Consider the following 20,865-nt stretch of genomic DNA (forward strand, 5'->3'; position numbering starts at 1 on the left):
TTAGCCAATCTATGGTCGGGTGGAATGTGGTAGTCCCATCACTAGTTGGTTCATTGCATTATTAATGAAAATAATTTATTCCCTTGATTTTCAGGTGAAAGTGTACTGATATATATATATCTGGATTTTGAAGGTTGAAATTTTCATTGTATTTTTGTTCCTATTACGTTGCTTATATGGAAATTTACCTCGGAGGGTGTTACAACATTTCAGTTTATCCCGACATTGTCAAGATCTTTCAAGAAGTGGCACCTTTTCTCCATCCCGATTTCGGGTTTACCTCACCTCCTTTCATGCGGTTTCTTTACCGAGTCTCTACCTTTCACCCATTATCGCAATGGGTTTCCATCATATGACTTGTAACCCTCACTCACTCGAGGGGCATGGGGGCATGACCTTTTATGAGTTTTATCTGTTATTTGGACGAGTCAATGCTTACACATCATGTCAATATTTAAACTCTGGTTTTCTTCTCTACTGATCGATTACCTGATCTAGAAATGGACTCCATAAAAAATTATTATGCATGAGTCATCTCGCATCAAGGAAAAATTTAAGGATGGAAAATTTTCTTGAAGTTTAAAGACATTGGCGAATCTCACTAATCCCTAATATGCAAACTCTAAAATTTGTATTGATACATTTGTAAAATTATTAAAATTTATAATGATGTTATATATAGTCACTATATAATATTGGTGATTTTTAAGGTAAAATAATTTTATATTCTAATATTTGGGCGAATCATCTTTTATAAAAATTGGAAATTGGCGAATCGTTTTTATGGAAGAATCATGGAAAATTAGCCTACTGGGTGAACCTTAGCCCCTAAAATTTTCCATGTCTCGCATGGTTACTTATGTACATAAGTGTGTTATTCATTTTTGTGTAGATTGGTTTGGTGTGTTTTTCAAGAAACTTTCCTACTTATTATGTCTTCCCCTTATTTGCAGATGTCTGTGACTCCTTATGTCAGTTTCGCTAATGGTGCTTTCCGTAGTGCCCAGAATTTATCATCCGCGGCTAGGCTATTTATGACCCTCACAATGATTTGATTGATCTTCAAGGTATTTGTTTGGTTCAAACAACTAATAGAATTGTTGAATATAGTGTTTCTCTTGAACTCTTGTTAGAAGCCATTGCTCTTGATATTTGAGAAATGGTTGTTAACCATGATTCACAACTTGTTGTTCTTAAGCTCAATGGGAAATATTCCTTCAAAAACCATTAGTTATTGAGAATGTATTTGTATATTTGTCTACTGGAAAGAAATTTTGATTACATCACATATCATCACATTCCTAGGCATATGAATACATTAAGAGATGCATTGGCTATTTATGTTTTAGACATACATTTACGCAATATATGAAAACATTATATCATAGTAAATAGGAAATATAGCATATATATGTTGATAATGTTTGAGTGGAATACATCAAAGGACAAAAAATAATATACGTGTTCTAACTACATCCGTGGCTCGTATGCCTTAAAATTGTAAATGCAAACTATAGACTACTCTATGTGTGATCATGATAACATGTTACTTCTCATACTACATGGGTCAATAATCGACGGATTCGATCTGACACTCCCACTGTGTGCCACTAGTAATGGAGAGGAAATTCTTTGATTCGTGCATACTCTGGAATCCCTCTCATCAGGCCCTATAAATTTTGGGCAATCTCCTCTTCGTTGTCCACTCCTTCCTGATAAGGAGTGACCTAAAATTACCAAGCCACGTGTCTAGCTATAGGGGACGTCCCTCCTAATATCTCTGGTCCAACATCTGCAAATTACAAAATAAAGATGTCACGAATACATATATGCAGAAACAATAAAAAGATAAAAAACAAAATTGTTTTACTCACCTCCATCATTAATGTCTTCTCCATCTAGGAGTGGTATGTCAGGATCACCATGTAAGTCAGTCTCATTGTATGGCAAATCCTCCACCATGATCAATTTTCGTCTGAGCCACATAATGAAGGTGGGCCTGTAGGACATCTGCTGGCCCCCTCTAGATTTAGGCATCAACTCAATCCATCGGACCATCTGTGGATCTCTTTGTACCGGAGGATTCACCTCTGCCATCTAATAGTGGAACAATGGGATTCGTTCCACGAAGAAGGTCACTAGAACAGAGCCATATCCAAATTTCCTCAAGTTCCCTTCTTTGCATTTGGATAATTGATGCTTCATGTTCACGTTCATTGCTTCCATCCAGTTGAAGACAGTGGGTGCCATGCAATTCACAACATACTGGAAGCATGATTTGTTTGACTTGTCTAGTGCTTGAGCCCTATCCACTCGATTGATGGTCAAGAGTATTACCTTCAATACAAGATCATTTATGGTCATGATGTCAATCTTGCTGCTTGTAGATTTCATAGCTCCTGGGCAATGTTGGGAAAGCATCCTATTTACACTCGCCCCAATAGGCCTACCTCCATACAATTGGACTGGTTCCCCTCTGTGATACAATCCAGTAATGAAGTAAATGTCTGAAGTATCCAACTCCAGCTCTTGGTTATGGATCACAAATACTTCCCGTCCAATGTCTCATAGACTGATCAGGTATTGTAGTAGCTCAGGTTGAGCTCGTAGGCCTGGTGCCAGAAAGAACTTGAGGAGCCCACAGTTCCTCAATTCATCCAGACAATTTGGATCTTCCAAGGCCATTTGATCTATTATTTCATGCTCCCATTCTTTCCACTCAATCACCATATTTTCACATTGATTTTCCTAAAAACAACCCACATTTAACATAACATTAGTTTTTGAAAAGGAAATTTATAATTTAAAGAAATGGATTTGTGAAAAATTCGCAAAAATCTAGTTCTGTGTGCCAATGCGACTTTTTTTAAAACAAATGCTTGGATGGTGCAAGACCCTGTGCTAAAAGCCCATGACCGGTGTGGTTCCGTGTCGATCATGGGTGAATTTGTTTTTCTAAAAATCTCTTAAAATCCCTAAAAAGATAGTTAAATGCTTAAAACATGTATCAATGCGAAGATTAAGGCTTCGACTCTTACTTGTAGCAAATGGTTCGATGATCAACTTCCTGGATCCACAGCAATAAGCTCCCAAAGCTTTAGTGTACAGGTGGGTAAAAATTGTTGCAAATGAGGTAAATGGTAAAAATGTTTTACTTTTTCCCTCTTTTATAAGATTTTCGCTATCTTTTAGGGTTTTAAAAAGTATTTTTCGCCATTTTCCCTTAGAAATGGATAATGCATTTGCTTCTTGTGTAGCAACAGGTGATGGTTTTTAAGTGATGATGCAAAAATGGAGTCATATTTAAGCTCTTTTCTTGACTCGTAAAAAATGAAATGAAGAGATTGTCAAGTATTTTTCCCTTTTTGACACGTTAAAGAAAATAAAGATGGGGAGTCTGCTTTAAGCTCTTTTCCAGCTCTCAAAACATGAAAATATTGTTGAGTTCTTGTTGTTTTGACCTCATAAATGGATTTGAAACATCGTTTACCCAGTATAAATTTACCCCTTTTTTGGGCTGGAATAAACAATTTAAGAAAAAGGTACTCCTTGGCTGACATGGTCAAGAGGTTCTTTCGAGTATTGTTTTCTACCTTTTTGGGCTCGAGAGACAACTTTATGAAAAGGAATCTTTTTGGAGTTTTCTTTCCCTTTTCTTTTTCAAGTTCTATAAACATTAAAAAGATGTTGATTCTCTCCTTTGTTAGACTCGTTAAATTTAAACAACATCAGATTCATCACCATGACGGACATGAGCTTCTCCTTCTTAGGGCTTGTTAATATTACTAGGTCAGATCCGTCCAAAGGGTGGACTTACATTACAAGCATATGCTATCCCCTTCATGATTGTGATAAAAAATAAATAGGGTACCTACTAGAAATGGTGTGCGAAAATGGAAAATTTTTACCAATTGTGTTGGCAACTTGTCACTCTTGAACATGACACTTTTCTTCTTCATGTTGGGTTGGGATATCCTCACTTCATCATTGACCTTCCTGGGTTTGGGTCATCCACTTTTTTCCTTTCCATTTGATCTCTGCCACATCATCATGACCCCCAATCCTATGGATCCAAAAGCTACCAAACACTAGAGTCGTGTTGGCGATATGTTCAGGAGTTAATAATTCTGTAGTTTACTCTCATTCCTGATTCTCCGTATCATCCATAATCATTGCATCCCCTTGTCTCTCAACGATGATGTGGGATAAATCATGGCCATCCTTTGACAAGGTCACTTCCTTTCACCTTTGGCTCATTATCTAGGAAGTGGGACAAAGGACTTCCTTCCAATACCTTAGAGCTTGCATTCCCTAATGGAAAGTTATTCACACTTAACGATAGGTTCTCATCATTGAAATTCAATTGAGTGACTTCACGGGTGTTCAACTTCAGTTCCTTATTCACGTTATGTGAATTGTGTTGCTAGTACCTTGAGAGCCATTTTCATTATTGGTGGCTTCTATCGCGCTTGTTAGCGGTTCACATAATTGACTGGTAATCAAGTGAATTTTGATCATGTTCAACTTCGACGCATCTATTCACATGCTAGAATTTTTACTTTGATTGGGTCGTATTGGAGTGCAAGACCTAGGGCTCAAATTACAAAAGTCCATGTTGCAAGGCGATGTGACATGATAATTCTTACATACATGTATTTTTCATATGGATGGCTGCGACCATTCCATGAGTCTATTATATGTGATCCTTCTCATTATTGGATGGCTATGACCATGCCTTGGGTTAGATATGATCCCTCTTATTGGATGGTTGCGCCCATACCTTGGATCCATTTACATGATCTTTTTTTGGATGGCTACGTCCATACCTCGATTCATGTATCACAGATTTCAATGATGTATATGTATCTATGCCTGATTTCAGGTTTTCCGATGACGTTTTCCGGTTCAGTGCATCTACTTTCAAAGCATTTCACCCCTCACTCTTGTTTAGCCTTCACACTTTAGGGGGCATCTATTACATAGCATTTTGTCACTGTCCCTGTACTCCCTGTTCCTCGATCCTGGAGGACCTCTATATTGACCCTCATGTGTTTTCCTATCATGAATAACATGTCCTTACATCACTCTTCATATGAAGAACATTTCCTGCTTACATCATTCACCAAGAATATTCCTTCAAACTCAGTTTTCAAGACCGGCGTTGTCACTCAGTTTCTTCCCTGCGTCGATTTGTAGAGTCTAACACTGGCTTCATGCCGAACAATGCTGGTAATCGATTCATGACCCACACCAACCCTCTTTTGGAAATTTTTTAAAAAAGGAGTCGAAGCTTCTAGGTCTAGAAGCTTCGTGAACGGAAGTATGGTAAATGGTTTGTCGAGATAGAGTCACGAGAGACTATTTGGGCTCCTTTCTCCTATTAAAATGGAACAAAGCAAAAGGGATAAGGAATATCCCATCATAAGAGGATCCATATCCCCTCTCTCAAGATATATAAACTCCTCTTTGTCCAACCTCAGCTAGCTAATGAAAGGACTGGAATAATCTGCAAAATCTTGATAGCCAAAACAACTTTGTAGAGCATAAGCCTTCTAGTTTGTGCTTGTAAAGGGAGAATTAGTTTGTGATTTGTTTGGTTTGGATCAAAGAGGAAGAATCCTTGAACTTCCATTATTTGTGAATCATGAGATTCTAATAGTGGTGCTAGAACTCGGACACGTCGAAGGAAATGTGCAATGCTAAGGCGAAGATTGTACTTTCTTTTTTGTCATAATAATACAACTGATATTTTGTTTCCTATATCAATTGCATATGCTATTTGGTAGCTTAAGACTCCTTAGCCTCTTAAGTAGTTTGAATATATTTTATGCTATCATGTGTGCTTTGGTTGCTTGTCTATTTGTTTTAGGTGCTTGATTGAAATTAAGGAGCTGATCGCTGAATCAAAGGCACAAGGACTTCATCAAACAAGGATTAGTGATATAAGAGGTAGGATCTTATCCATTCTCAATCTAAGGGAACTTATGTTAGATTGACGTGTTTGTGTCTGGACCCTCTCCCCTGGGCTAGAGGGATTATCTCTATCTATAGAGAGAATGTTCCTACTCCAAAACTATAGGTACAAAGAAGTGAGTTCATCATTGGGTAAGATCTTGTGCATTTGAGTTGAATAGTATGCCTACATCAACACATTTCAATGTATTGTCATTGGGATCATATAATATTTTTTTGGGTATGGACTGACTATATCTTCACAAGGCCAAAGTGGATTTTTATGACAAAACCATTGAGTGTCTGGAAGATAATGGAGAGAAAAGAATCTTACATGGTAAGAAGAAGGAAACATCAGTTAGGATGGTGACATCTATGCAGGAAAAGCACAGACATAGAAAAGAGTGTGTATTATTTTCAGTACATATATCTAGTGACAAAGGTAAGGAGGATGAGGATGTGGAGGTATTGACCAGGTACCTAGTTTTACAACAGTTTCAGGATGTGTTTCCAGCAGAGATTTCAAAGTTTCCACTTCGCAAAGAAGTGAACCCTTCTATTGAGTTGGTACCATGGTTAGTACTAGCATTAGATGCACCTTACAGGATGAGAACTCCAGAGTTAGTAGAGTTGAAGTTTTTGTTGAAGGAAGTTCTTGACAATGGATACATTAGGCAAAGTGTATCACCTGGGGTGCATCAATATTGTTTGTGAAGAAGCCGGATGGTACACTTAGGTTATCCATTGATTACATGTAGTTGAATAAGGTGACCATGAATAATGAGTATCTATTTCTGAGGATTGATAACTTGTTCGATCAGTTGAAGGGAGTAGCAGTGTTCCCAAAGGTTGACCTAAGATCTGGATATCGTCAGGTATGCATGAAGGAAGAGGACATTTATAAGACAACTTTTTGGACTAGGTATAATAATTATGAGTTTGTTTTAGTTCCATTTGGTTTTATTAATGCTCCAACTACCATTATGTGCTTGATGAATAGTGTGTTGCGTCTTTATCTGGAAAATTTTGTTATTGTATTCATTGATGACATCTTGAACTATTCTAAGAATGAGGAATAACATGTCAAGCATTTAGCATAAATATTGAGATTGTTGAGAGAGAATCAGTTGTATGCTAAGCTCAGTAAATGTAGTTTCTTTCAAATGGAGGTGCATTACATGGGACATGTTGTTTCCAAGGAAGGCATAGCAGTGGATCCAGAGAAAATAAGGGTTGTCATGGAGTGGGCAACTCCTAGAAATGTAGTAGAGGTAAGATCATTTATGGGGTTAGCAAGCTACTATAGGAGGTTCATCAGGAAATTCTCCTGTATTACATATCCTATTACATCACAGCAGAGGCGACGTAAGAAATTTCAATGGACAAAGGAATGTGCATCAAGTTTTGAGCAGTTAAAGAATTTATTGACAAATTATCCATTGTTAAATATTACTGACCCATACAAAGAGTTTGTAGTGTGTATAGATTCTTGCAAGGGAATACTTGGTGGAGTCCTTATGTAGGAGGGACAAGTAGTGTGCTACGAGTCACAGAATCTGAATGAGCATGAACAAAACTATCCAACTCTTTATCTTGATTTAGTAGTGATCATTCATGTGATGAAGATGTGGAGGCACTATCTTCTTGGCATGAGGTTTGTATTTATGCATGATCACAATTGGTTTAGGTACCTATTTGATGAACCGAATCCAAATTCTAGGAAAGCTACATCATTGGCCATGATTAGTGAGTTTGACTTTGAGACCAGGTACATCAAGGGTAAGGAGAATAGAGTTGTAGATGATCTTAGTAGGAAGGTACAGGTAAATCACATTGCAGTTGTGAGTTCATATGGGACAGATCTACAGGATCATATCTTACAGGAACGTTAGCAGTATAATAGGTACATGGATTTCAAGCACAGGTTAGAACAAAGTACAGGTACAAGTAGTGATACTGGTGCAGAGGATGTGGACCATCATCTCTTAGCAGGTGTCTTGATCAGATTTAGGGATAGGATATATGTGCCAGATAGTAGTGAGCTAAAGAAGATTATCTTGAGGGAGTTTCATGTGAAACCATATTCAAGACACCTAGGATATTAGAAGACATTGACCATAGTGAATCAGTTCTATTATTGGCCAAATCTAAAGAATGATGTGGTAGAGTTTGTGGCTAGGTGCTTAGATTGTCAGCAGGTGAAGGCAGAGTGTAAGCATCTAGGTGGACTATTACAGTCGATTTTTATTCTAGACTAGAAATGGGAGGTCATTTCCATGGATTTCATTTTAGGTTTGTTGAGGACATCTAGAAAACATGATTCTATCATGGTTTTGGTGGACAGGTTGACAAAGGAAGTGCACTTCATTCCAGTGAAGTCCACTTATTCAACTAGTGATGTAGCATAGGTCTTCATCAGAGATATGGTCAGATTGCATGGTGTTCCAAAGAATATTGTGTCGGACAGGGATGCGAAGTTTACTTCTAGATTATAGAAATAGTTGTTTGCATGTTTAGGTATAAAGTTGGCCTTCAACACAACTTATCATCCACAGAAAAATGGACAAATAGAGAAGGTCAACAGGATATTGGAGCACATGTTGAGGATGTATGTGATGCATTATCAAAGGAGATGGGAGGAATATCTTTCGTTGGTCAAGTTCACTTTTACAAAGAGTCTTTTGAGAATGAGTCTGTTTAAGGCACTTTATGGGAAGATTTGTAATACTCCCATTACTTGGAGTGACCCAGTGAAAATGGTATTGATTGGATGAGACATGTTAGTAAAAATGGAACAGGAAATGCAAGTAATCAAGAATAATATAAATGTAGCACAGGACAGACAGAAAAGTTATGCATATTGGAATAGGTTGTTTAAGTATTTTTAGGTTGGGGAATAGGTGTATTTACACATCAAGCCTATAACAACCTTGGTGAAAATTCTTGTAATAAAATCCAATAAAGGATAAATAATAAGCACAGTTGGTGAGAAACTTATTCCAAGTTGAATGTTGAGAAAAACATCCTAGTGCGGGTGTTCATCGATTTATTATGGACAACGAAATTGGAAAAAGGCAATGGCTAAGGCTTTGGAAAGGCAACAATGTAATTTTTGGCACATTTATTTATGAAAATAATGGAAATTAGGAGAAAATGAAGGTGAAAGGTCACACATTTCATGTGAGGAGGAAAATGAAGGAAAATAATGGAAAATGAAGAAAATAGAGGCCTAATTGATAAAAAGGCTTCTCAGGATCAGTTTGTAACCTTTTGTCAGTTCATTTTTGTAGATCTCTCATTATCCTTTCTTTGTCTCACTCTTGGATACTTAAAGTTTTCTCGGAGCACTTTGACATTGGATCAAGAGAGGAAAAGAAGGAAAGAGGAAGTAGAGACCAAGAAAGGAATAACAAGATTAAATAGCTATAGTAGTGTTCTTTCTAGGTATCAATTTGCATGTGTATTTTCCTTGCTATATTTGTCATGAATGGTATTGCATGTGGTTCTTTTTATATTATGGCATGGTTTTTTGCAAGTGTGACATTAGTTTCAGCCTAGCCTTGCCATTTCTAGATAGTCATGGTCTGATGGGGTTCTCATGTTTTGGTTGAGATGGATTGCTGGATGGATTCAGAGTTGAGTGAGGTGGATCTATGAACTGGACTATAGGTTGCAGTAAAACCAAATTTTGTGTTGCCTCGATGGGCCTAGGGATCCTTGCTGGTGAATGGAAAGATATATAGTAAAGCCAAGAGGTGGTTTTCTCTCTATTGGGCCTAGTAATCTTGGGTTAGGATATGCAGTAAAGCCTCGAGAGTGCATCTTAGTTTATGGCAAACTGATCTGGTGTGGATTGTAGTAAAGCCTAAGAGACTAGGAGACAAGAAAATTCCTCATGTATAGGTGGAAACAATTGGTGGCATCCATTTTTTTTGGACTAGTGATTGGGTGGACATCATGGTAAATCCTCTTATTACATGTTCATTGTATTGGCCTAGTGATCCAGGATGGATTACGGTAAAGATTGGTTTCTATTGATGAGGGTGAGTTGGTTTAGCCTTGGGTTGCCCTGGTTGGTTCTTTTGGTTTGAGTCCCAATATCATTCTTGGAATATAGCATGGGGGTGAATGGCTGAAGAGAGATTTGTGTCAGCCATTCTATGGTCGGGTGGAACATGGTAGTCCCATCTAGGTTTCAATTTTGCATCATCAATATGAGGTTATTTCTCCTTGTATTTCTATGAGTATTATACCGACTTATATTTGGATCAAATGGATGTGATTTCATTGGTATTTCTATTGCTATTATGTTGGTTATGTATGTATTTTATGACAGTGGTTATGTATGGCTCTCATCATGTTTTTACTTGTAAATTCATGGACAATGTATCTATGACCTAATAGATGATAATGCAGCAAATGGTATGAGGGAATAATGGTTCTTAGTGATTCTTAGATAAGTATGAGATCCCTATGCTTAAATATGTTGTTCACACTTATATATTACATATTTGTGATATATTTGATGAAATTCCTGTCATGGCTAGTGGGGGTCCAGTTAAGGGCTTGTCTGATTATTTGATTTTTCATCATTGTTTCCCGGTTATCTAACTGATCTGAAGGTGTCATTCAATTCTAGGCATTGACTTGGGCTCTGGGCCTGCAAAAGTGGCTCAAAGCCCATGGATGCTAGCACAGCACTAAGCAAAATAGTCTCTGGATGCAAGCAGACCTTCTCATGAGAGCGTCCAGAGCCTCTTGGATGCTAGCAGGCCTATAACAAGAGAGTGTCCAGAGGTCAAGTGGTTAAAAACTTCAGAGGGACCGAGGGAATAACTACCTGAGTGGTTGGAATGGTTCCTAAGAGTTTTGTAGCTGATGTGGAATGTTTGTATGTTGTGCTTCCATCGATTCCACTTTCTTAATGTCACGTGGGAGGTTGAATCTAATCATAGTAGCATCTAGTCACATGTTTACCTCGGTTGGCCGGTTACATAGGTAGATGTGGGAGGAGAGTGTCACAGAGTGGTATCAGAGCACGGTTCACCCCTCGGAGTGGATGGGCAGTGTGTTGGTGATGCATTCATCTCATTTTCACATGTGATTAATCATACTTGTGGTCTATGTTCTCGTTGCATATTCATGGTGTCAGTCATGGTTGTAGTGATGTCACCATGTGGAAGAGGATGTTGTTGTTATGAAGTGTGTCAACATGAGTGCATGATTCATTACATGTTATTATGCTTATGTATTGTTAGTGAACATTGGTATGGTTGTTCTTTTCATGCATGAGGTCATGGTATGTGTAGTTGATATGGTCATGCATTGATGGTTGGACTCTAGCTACATTGATGGTTACATGGTTATGTGTTTATTTATTATATGTCTATATGTTGTTATGATTATATTTATACATGTATCATGCTGATTTTATGATCTTGCAGATGAGATATCCTCCCTAAATTTTCTTAAGGTACATTGGTTTATTGTGATTTTGTTTAGCTAACATAGTATGATTTATAGCAGGTAGATCAAAATTACTAGAAATATGGTAGACTACAAAGACTCTCTCTATGAATCATATGAGTAGTGTGTTGTTGGGAACTCTTCTAATTTGGTAGACACACTAAGAAGCTTTAAGGAATAAATAAGGAGTTGTAAGGTAGACAATGACAGGATCATACAGGAACAAGGGAAACAAGAAGAGGTTAATGCAATACTTCTTCAGAGTTTGTTAGAATTGCAGGGACAAGGGCCACATCAAATCAGCCATAGATAAGACGATAAAACTAATGGGGAATATGGCATTAGGTCTCATGGTGGTTACAAGTTAGATAGAGATGATAATGTCAAAGATGATGGGTTGTTGGACACTCTGGACAGGGGAGGTGATGGATACAGGTAATATTCTAGTTCTAGTTCTGATAGGCATCATGATTGTCATCATTATCATCCTTATAGGAGGAGTGATAGGGGATACTTTCCATATGAGTTTAAGAAAGAAAAGCCACCAATTTTTAATGGAGATGTGAATAAGGTAGAAGATGTAGAGGCTTGGATACTTGGGATGAAGAAATTCTTTGAGTTGCATAATTACACAAATAATATGAAGGCCAGAGTAGTTATCTACAACCTTCAAAGTAAATCTTACATCTGGTGGGAAGATATGAAGTGAGTTAGAGATATCAGGATTAATGACTTGATTTGATAGGAGTTCAAGAGGCTTTTCAGGAAGAAGTACTTTTCAGAAAGGTACTACAATAGTCAGGCCAAAGAGATTTATGAGCTAAAGATGGTGTTAATGACAGATAAGAGTACACAGCCAAGTTTCTAGAGCTATTGAGGTATGCACTATATCTTAAATATGAGAAGGCTAAATTTCATTGATTTGTCAATGGATTTCCATCAAATTGGTCACTTGAGGAAGTTGTTTGGAAATTGAAACATCTCTATGAATAGTCAAGGCATAAGAATGAATCTTAGCAAGGTTGGAAAGGAAAAGACAAAGGGAAGGGTAAATGGCAACCAAAAAGATCAAGGCCTCAGAATGCAGATGAGAAAGAAAATGTGGCATCGCAAAATAGGTTAAATGTAGCTAGACAGGGACATGGGTCACATCATCAACATATAAGTGAGGGTACTCATCGGTTGGAGTTTTGTACATGTGGAAAGGAGCACCTTAAGAGAGATTTTCCACAAAATTAGGGTGGTAGGCCTCAGATATATAGTGCATTGGAGGCACATATTGTTGGGGATTTTGGTCAAAGCATTCCTCATATTTATGCAACATTAGATAAAAAACAGACATACCATCAGGAATCTATCATTGAGACGGACGGTAAGATTTGTGATCAAGTTATTTCTATTTTGATTAACCCTAGATCTAATTATAGCTATGTTTGTCTTGAATTGGTGGATAAGTGTGGTTTGAGTAAGGAATTTCATGTAAGATCATGGTTAGTGCAGTTGGATACAGGTACAAAGAAGTGATTTCATCATTGGGTAAGAGCTTGTGAATTTTTTTTTAATGGTATGCCTACCGCAACACATTTGAATGTATTACGATTGGGGTCATATAGTATGTTGTTGGGCATGTGTTCATTGTACCTTCATAGAAAAAAGGTTGATTGTTATGACAAAGACATTGAGTGTGTTGATGATAATGGGGAACCAAGAGTCCTGCAAGGAAAGAAGAAATCCACGTCAGTTAGGATGGTGAAAACTATGCATGAAAAGCACAGTCGTAGGAAAGGATGTGGGTTATTCATAGTGCACATTTATAGTGACAAGGGTAAGGAAGTTGAGGATGCAGATGTTTTGAGAAGGTACCCAGCTCTACAATAGTTTTAGGATGTATTTCCTGAATACATTTCTGATTTGCCGCCTCACAGGCAAGTAGAATTTTCTATTGATTTAATTCTAGGGGAAGCTCCAACATCAAAATCACCTTACAAGATGAGCACACCTAAGTTGGTAGATTTGAATTTGAAGTTGAAGGAAATGTTGGACAAAGGATACATTAGGGCAAGTGTGTCACCTTGGGGTGCATCGTTGTTGTTTGTGAAGAATAAATATGGTACTCTCATATTGTACATTTATTACATGAAGTTGAACAAAGTGACTATCAAGAACATGTTTCCATTACCAAGGATTGATTATTTGTTCAATTAGTTGAAGGGAGCAGTAGTGTTCTTGAAGATTGATTTGAGATCTGGATACATTAGGTACACATCAAAGAGGAGGAAATTTATAGGATAAATTTTCAGACCAGGTACAAACATTATGAGTTTGTTGTAGTTCCATTCGATTTAACTAATGCTCCAACTACATTTATAAGCTTGATGAATAGTGTGTTGCGTCCATATTTGGATAAGATTTTTATTGTTTTCATTGATGACACATTGGTATATTCTAAAAATGAGGAAGAGCATGCCAAGCATTTAGAAGCAATGGTGAGATTATTGAGAGAGAATTAGTTGTATGCTAAGCTCAGCAAGTGCAGTTTCTTTCAGATTGAGGTACACTACTTGGGACATGTTGCCTCCAAGGAGGAAATTGTAGTAGATCTAGAAAATATAAGCGCCATCATGGAGTGAGTAGCTCCTAGAAGTGTGGATGAGGTGAGATCTTTCATCAGGTTGGCTGGCTATTATAGGAGGTTCATCAGGAATATTTCGTAGATTTCTTATCTTATCACATCATTACAAAGGAAAGGTAAGAAGTTTGACTTGACTGAGGAGTGTGAGGCCAGTTTTGAGTAGCTTAAGAAGTTCTTGACACATGATCAAGCGTTAAAGATTGCAGATCCAGACAAGGAGTTTGTAGTATGTGCAAATTCTTGCAAGAGATGAATTGGTTGAGTCCTAATGCAGGATGGACAGGTGGAATGCTACGAGTCACAAAAACTAAATGAGCACAAGAAGAACTACCTGACACATGATCTTGAGTTAGGAGCGATCATACATGCACTGAATATGTGGAGGCACTATCTTCTTGGCAGGAGGTTTGTGTTGATGAGTGATCACATTGGGTTGATGTATTTGTTTGACCAGCCAAATCTGAAGGCTCGAGAGGCTAGATGGTTGGCCACGATCAATGAGTTTCACTTCAAGATCAAGTACATCAAAAGAAAGGAGAATAGGGTGGTAGATACTCTTAGTAGACAGGTACAAGTAAATCACTTAGCAGCTATGAGCTCTTATGGGACAGACTTACAGAATAGGATCTTGCAGGTAGTTTAGCAGGATGTTAGGTATATGGAGATTGTGCACAGGTTGCAACAAAGTACAGGTACATGTACATGTGGTGGTACATCTAAAAGTACAGGTAGTCATATAGGTACAAGTACATTTGGTGGTATAGGCACATGTAGTGGTACAAGTAAAGGTACAGATGTAGGTGCACAGGATGTGGAATATTTCCTTACAACAAATGGAGTTGTTAGATTCAGAGACTGGATATATGTGCCAGATAGCAGTGAGATCAAGAAGGTGATATTGAGAGAGTTTTATGTGAAACCATATTTTGGTCACCCAGGTTATCAGACGACATTGACTACAGTGAAGAAATTTTATTATTGGTCGAATCTAAAGAAGGATGTAGCAGAGATTATGGCTAAGTGTTTCAATTTTCTGTGTGTGAAGGTAGAGTGTAAGCATCTAGGTGCACTGCTACAACTTATTTCGATTCAAGAGTGGAAATGGGAGGCCATTTCCATGGAATTTATCACAAGGTTTCTGAGGACATTGAGACAACATGATTCCATTATCATTGTTTTGGATAGGTTGACAAAGGTATTGCACTTCATTCCAGTGAAGTATACATTCTCATCTAGCAATGTAGCACAAGTATTCATCAGAGATGTGGTCATATTGCATGGTGTTCCAAAGAATATTGTGTCAGACATGGATGAAAAGTTCACTTCCAAGTTTTGGAAGGAGTTGTTTGCACATTTGGGCGTAGAATTGGCCTTCAGTACAACCTATCATCCGCAGACAAATGCACATACTGAGAGGGCCAACAGGATATTGGAGGACATGTTGAGGATGTATGTGATGCATCAACAATGAAAGTGGGAAGAGTATCTTCCACTGGTACAACTCACTTAAGACAATGGGTATCAGGAATCCTTGAGGATGAGTCTATTTGAGGCCTTGTATTGGCGAAGTTGCAATACTCCCATTAGTTGGAGTGACCCATTTAATAGGGTGTTGATTAGAATTAATATGTTGGTGGACATGGATTAGGAAATGCAGGTTATAAAGAAGAATCTAAAGGTAACACAGGAAAGGAAAAAGAGATATGTAGATCGAAATAGGTTGTTCAAGGAGTTCCAAGTTGGGCAACATCTGTACTTGCGCATCAAACCAAAGAAGATCTCCTTACAGATTGGATCATGTGCCAAGATGGCACCACAATTTTTGTAACCTTCAGTATTGTTGAGAGGATTGGGCCAATGATATATCAACTTGCAATGCCTCTGACAGTGAAAGCGCATGATGTTTTCATGTGTCATTTCTTAAGAAGTATGTTAAAGATGTTGACTGGAATGTATTACAGGTGGAACCAGATGGAGAATTATAGCCAGAGACTCAATGTATATTGCAGAAAAAGGTGCTCATGCTCCAGAACCGAGAAATCGAGTAGGTTAAAGTGAAATGCAAGCACTTTGGACCCGATGAAGCTACATGGGAAAGGGCAAATCAGATGTGGGCTATGTATCCTTCATTGTTTTCTAGTTGAGGAAAATCAATTTTGGTATATGTTTTAGTACATGTTTGGTGATGTTTTGGTATATGTATATATGTATATGGATGTAAATATTTCCATGAGCTATGTTATAAAGCTCCAATAAGAAGTATGGGTGTCATGTCATTATGATGTTATGTTTGTTATGTTGTCATGTTGACTTTGTTTTTAGCGGGGTGATCATTGTAAATACTGCATCGGGCTATGTTATAAAGCTCCATGTGAAGTATGTTTTATTTTTCATGGTTTTTCTAAGGTACAGGTGTGGTTGAACACTAAGGATGGTGTCCCCCTATTATTGGGAGAACTAGTGTCCATTCAGAGCTGCTAGTCCCACTAAGACGGCTAGCTATCTTAGAAAAAAACAAACTAAAGTCACTTATGTTTTCCTTTATGAGAGATAGATGAGAGAGAAGAAGAGAGTACCAACCTTAGTCTTTTGCTTGGATCCTTGCTTGTTTCCTCCCTCCTTTGACAGAGATTCACCACTCCTTCCTTACTTGTCCCGCTTCAAAGAACACATGTAGAGTCAAAGCAGTATAATACCATCAAAGCATAGAGATCTATAACCATAAACAATATAGGATCAGATGTATATTAACCATACAAATGCATATATCAATACAAGATTCAGAGATATACAAGAATATGGAGGAAAACTCAAATAACTTTATTGATAGTAGTAGAGGAGAGGATTACAACCCATTGGTCTGACCCTGTGCCATCCTCCTAGCATGAAAGCCCTCTTCATCTCATACAAAGAAACATCACCCAAAAATGTCTTCAAAGAGAAACCAACAACACTTCCTTGCAAATTACAAAATTCTAGCCTCTGGATCTCTAGGATGAGGGATCCATATATAGATGTTTGCAAAGGAGTGAGTCAGCTTCTGGGATTTTTATTAGTGTCATTTCACTGATAGTTCTTGGTTCCACTTGGAGATTTCATGATCTCTTACTCATCCCTGGGCGAATTCAGAGAGGCAAGTGTCATATGAGAAATTTCTAGAAGATTATGTGGGTTTCCACCTAGCACACTGCTTTTGCCATTTGTCTGCTCTCGCTCATCGCACCCTATAGAAGGTATTTCCAGTATGCATCACACCCCCCATGTGTAATAGGTGAGATGCATCACACCCTATGCATGGAGCAGTCTGTATGGTCCTGTTTTGACTAGTTCTGAGTAGTTTTTCATGGAGAACTTATGGGAGATGATGTAATCAGTTGACCTTGTTCCTTTAGTGTATGAAACAACACTTTTAGGGGTTTATAAGCCCTTGGTTTATGGACATATGTGATTGGGGTTACAATGCCCAAATATGTCTATAACAGTTACCCCCTAAAGCATGAGGTCATAAATCCTTTTGATGTCGAGTGAAATGCTTTATAATGAGGATCCGAGGTTTTTTGTACTGGAAGGTGACCTATAATAAGATACAATACAATACATTATCTTCATAATATTTTCATGATCTAGCTAAGGTGGGAATTCCCATGCTCAACTCTATAAATTCATACTCATGTACATAAGATAGAAAATCGTCTGTGTGGCAGATCGATGATTCTAGTAGAGCCATCATCCTTTAGTTTGGATGATTGTCTCTGAAGCTGTGATGTACATTTGATGTCTTTTCTTCCTAAATATATCGGAGCCTGGATGGATGAAACTAGATCCAAGGTCTTCAAACTCGTTCAATCTTCACCCGAAGTACAAGTTGATCCATGTGAAAAGATGTTTTGATGTCGAACATGGAAAGACATCGCCTGATTACCAGCCAATGATGTAAGTCGTTAACATGCATGAGAGGAATCACCGATAATGATGATGACCCTCAAGGTACTGCAGTACAATTCACGTGGTGTGAATACATGAGTTGATGTCGAACACCACATAAAATCTTCCGGTCGAAGGCCCTTGATGTAAACCTATCGCCGGAAGTGAGAAACTTGCCATTGAGGCATGAAAGCTTCAAAGTACTGAAAAGGTTGTTCCTAAGTCAACTTCTTGGATAATGAGTTGATGTCAACAAGAAGAGACCTATCATAGGAGGGCCTTAATGAATCCCACATCTACGACATGGAAAAGAGCAAATGATCTTGTGGAGGTGAAAATGATCTAATGATATAAGGTTCAGGGTGGCAATCATGAAAAATGGAGAGTGAAGGTATTGCAGTGGATGAGACATTGGCTAGGTTGGTGAATTCTCTAAGCAACTTCTCTTGAAAATACTGGCAACACTAAAATGGATTGGTAGCGTTAACCCCAAGGTGGATGGTATGGTGGACCAATGGTTATATGACCAGCAAACAGAATAACCCAACCTGACTCAGTCATGGTGATGGAGTGAAAGTGCCATGTTCAAGAGCGACCTGCTACCAATGAAGCTATTCAAGTTTTCTTCCCTTTTTCCTAGTCATTGCTGACTAGTACCTCTTTATTTTTTTCAAGCTTGAGGAGGATAACATATGCTTGTTCTATAATTTTCCCTTTGGGTAAACCCGTCGCTATGTTTTGACGAGCCTAGTGACAGTGAAACTCGCTCTTGTCTGCATGGACAAGTTTGTCGCTATTGTTTTAACGAGTTTAACGACAAAGATAAGTCGGTCCTTTTCAGTTTTAGAGAGTCTAAAAGGGATGGAAAGACAACTCCAGTGGTCCTTTTTCATAATGTAATCCCTTAAGTCCGAAAAAGTATAAAATAATACTAAAGGGATGACTTTTCGATAGTTTTAACATGCCCAACAAGACAAGTGCTCAATATTTTTGTGTAATAATCCCTCAGGTCCAAAAAGATTAAAATCTAGAGGAGGGATGGCACTTCCAATCACTTTAACAAGCTAGAGAGGCCAATTTCTCAACAATATTTTCATAGTTTACGAGTCATATGAAAAGAGCTTAAAGGAGACTTGTTTTTTGAGGAACGAGTGATGTTTTTGGATAGCAACTGGTTCCAGGTAAGGTTTGGAACTTTTCAATCATAGCGGTGTAAAGAAGGTGGCTAATAGAATCACTCATCATAGCTATTCCTCAAAAGGGTAAACAATCAAATTGGGGCATATGATCGGCTAGAAAAGAGTGGAGGTGATGGTAATAACATGACCAAGGTTCAAAAGCTGATAATTGTGCGATCGCCATGGTTATTTACCGAAGGTGGGTTCATTTTTTAATGAGCTTGAATTTTGGGGTAACATTTGCTCATTTCTAGGTTTATTTTTTAACGAGCCTAAACTTCACATAAAACTGCTCATGTTCCTTTTTATATAAGCTAGGAATGACCAAACTATAATGCTAAAAAGCTAAAAACGCTAAAAAGCTAAAAAATGAGATTAGTCATTTTTGCTTGTATAAAATGGTTTGCATGCCCCCAGCATAAAAAAGAAAGTCTTCACTAACCATACAAAAACTTACTGTGGTTAAGCAGGATGCTTTTCTATCAATACTTAGACAAAACACTTCCTGCACTTTGTCTACCAAATAGACAAAGGTGAAAGGTCACCCAGACCGATCACATAACTTACAGGGAAACTTATCTCTACATCTAGGTTTGTCCGCAAAATAGACAAGCGTGCATGCCCCCTAAGCTTCGATACATTCACCAGACTACTCGTGGTAATTAGGTGGATGGAATGAAGGTTCCTTTACGATATCAAGTGAAAGACTTGACTTGGAACTTTGCTCAGCCTTGTTTCATTGTTTAACGAGCTTCACAAAAGTCAAGGAATTATGATCAGATCCTTGATTTCATTTTTTAATGAGGTTGACACTAGTCAACGAACTATCCTCTAGTGACCTTTGATCACAACTCATAAGGGGTCATGAAGGAAAGATCTGGTTCCAATGCCCCCAGTATATGATGTACAACATCACTGAGTTGATTGTTAGATGATGTAGGTATGGTAGGGCTTGGGGGCAATACCTCGCGATGATCCACGCTATCAAAATGGTCAGAGTTCTTCTTAATCTTTGATTATGTAGAAGATATCATATGACAGGATTTCAATGTGGCCACTTCCGCCAGATTACTTGGAGGCGGGAGGGAAAAAGTACCCATTAAGAAAGGGTCTTTTAGGAGACCTACTCTAATATTTTTAACTGATTGAGAGCTTCCATGGATCAATGGAATGCTTTCGGTAACTTGGGAACTATTTGGGAAAAAGATTAGTTGGTCAACAATTGTAATTCCACCTTGGAAGAGAAATGCAATATTTCTAAAATATGCTAACACAACAACGAGCATAGCATAAATCCACGACCTTCCTAGCAAGATATTTTAGTTAAGGTTTCCATCAACGACCTCAACTTCAATTTCTATTGTCTTGCCCCCTAGTTCAACTTGCAAGTTACTTAATATCCCATATGGCATGTATGTTCTTCCATCGAATGCTTTTAATGTTGTTGATGATCATGACAAGGGTGGAGAGCCTAAAGTTTTTCAGCAACTCATTGACATAATACAGGTATATGCCACCTCATCAATAATTGTTCGATGAACAGTTTTATTGAGGGCTTTCACTTGGATGATGAAAGTGAGTTGGGCCGGTAACTGAGGTTCGTATCCTTTATGATTAAAGACCACTAGATTGAAATCCGTTGGACCAATCCCACCTATCGCTAATAGCAAAGCCTGCTTTTGGGAGGGGCAATTCTATAGTACTTCAAGTGTT

The sequence above is a fragment of the Pinus tabuliformis genome, chromosome 9, assembly GCF_031772625.1.
Source record: "Pinus tabuliformis cultivar Carrire ecotype Pingquan chromosome 9, CPIR1, whole genome shotgun sequence".
Lineage (NCBI taxonomy): Eukaryota > Viridiplantae > Streptophyta > Pinopsida > Pinales > Pinaceae > Pinus > Pinus tabuliformis.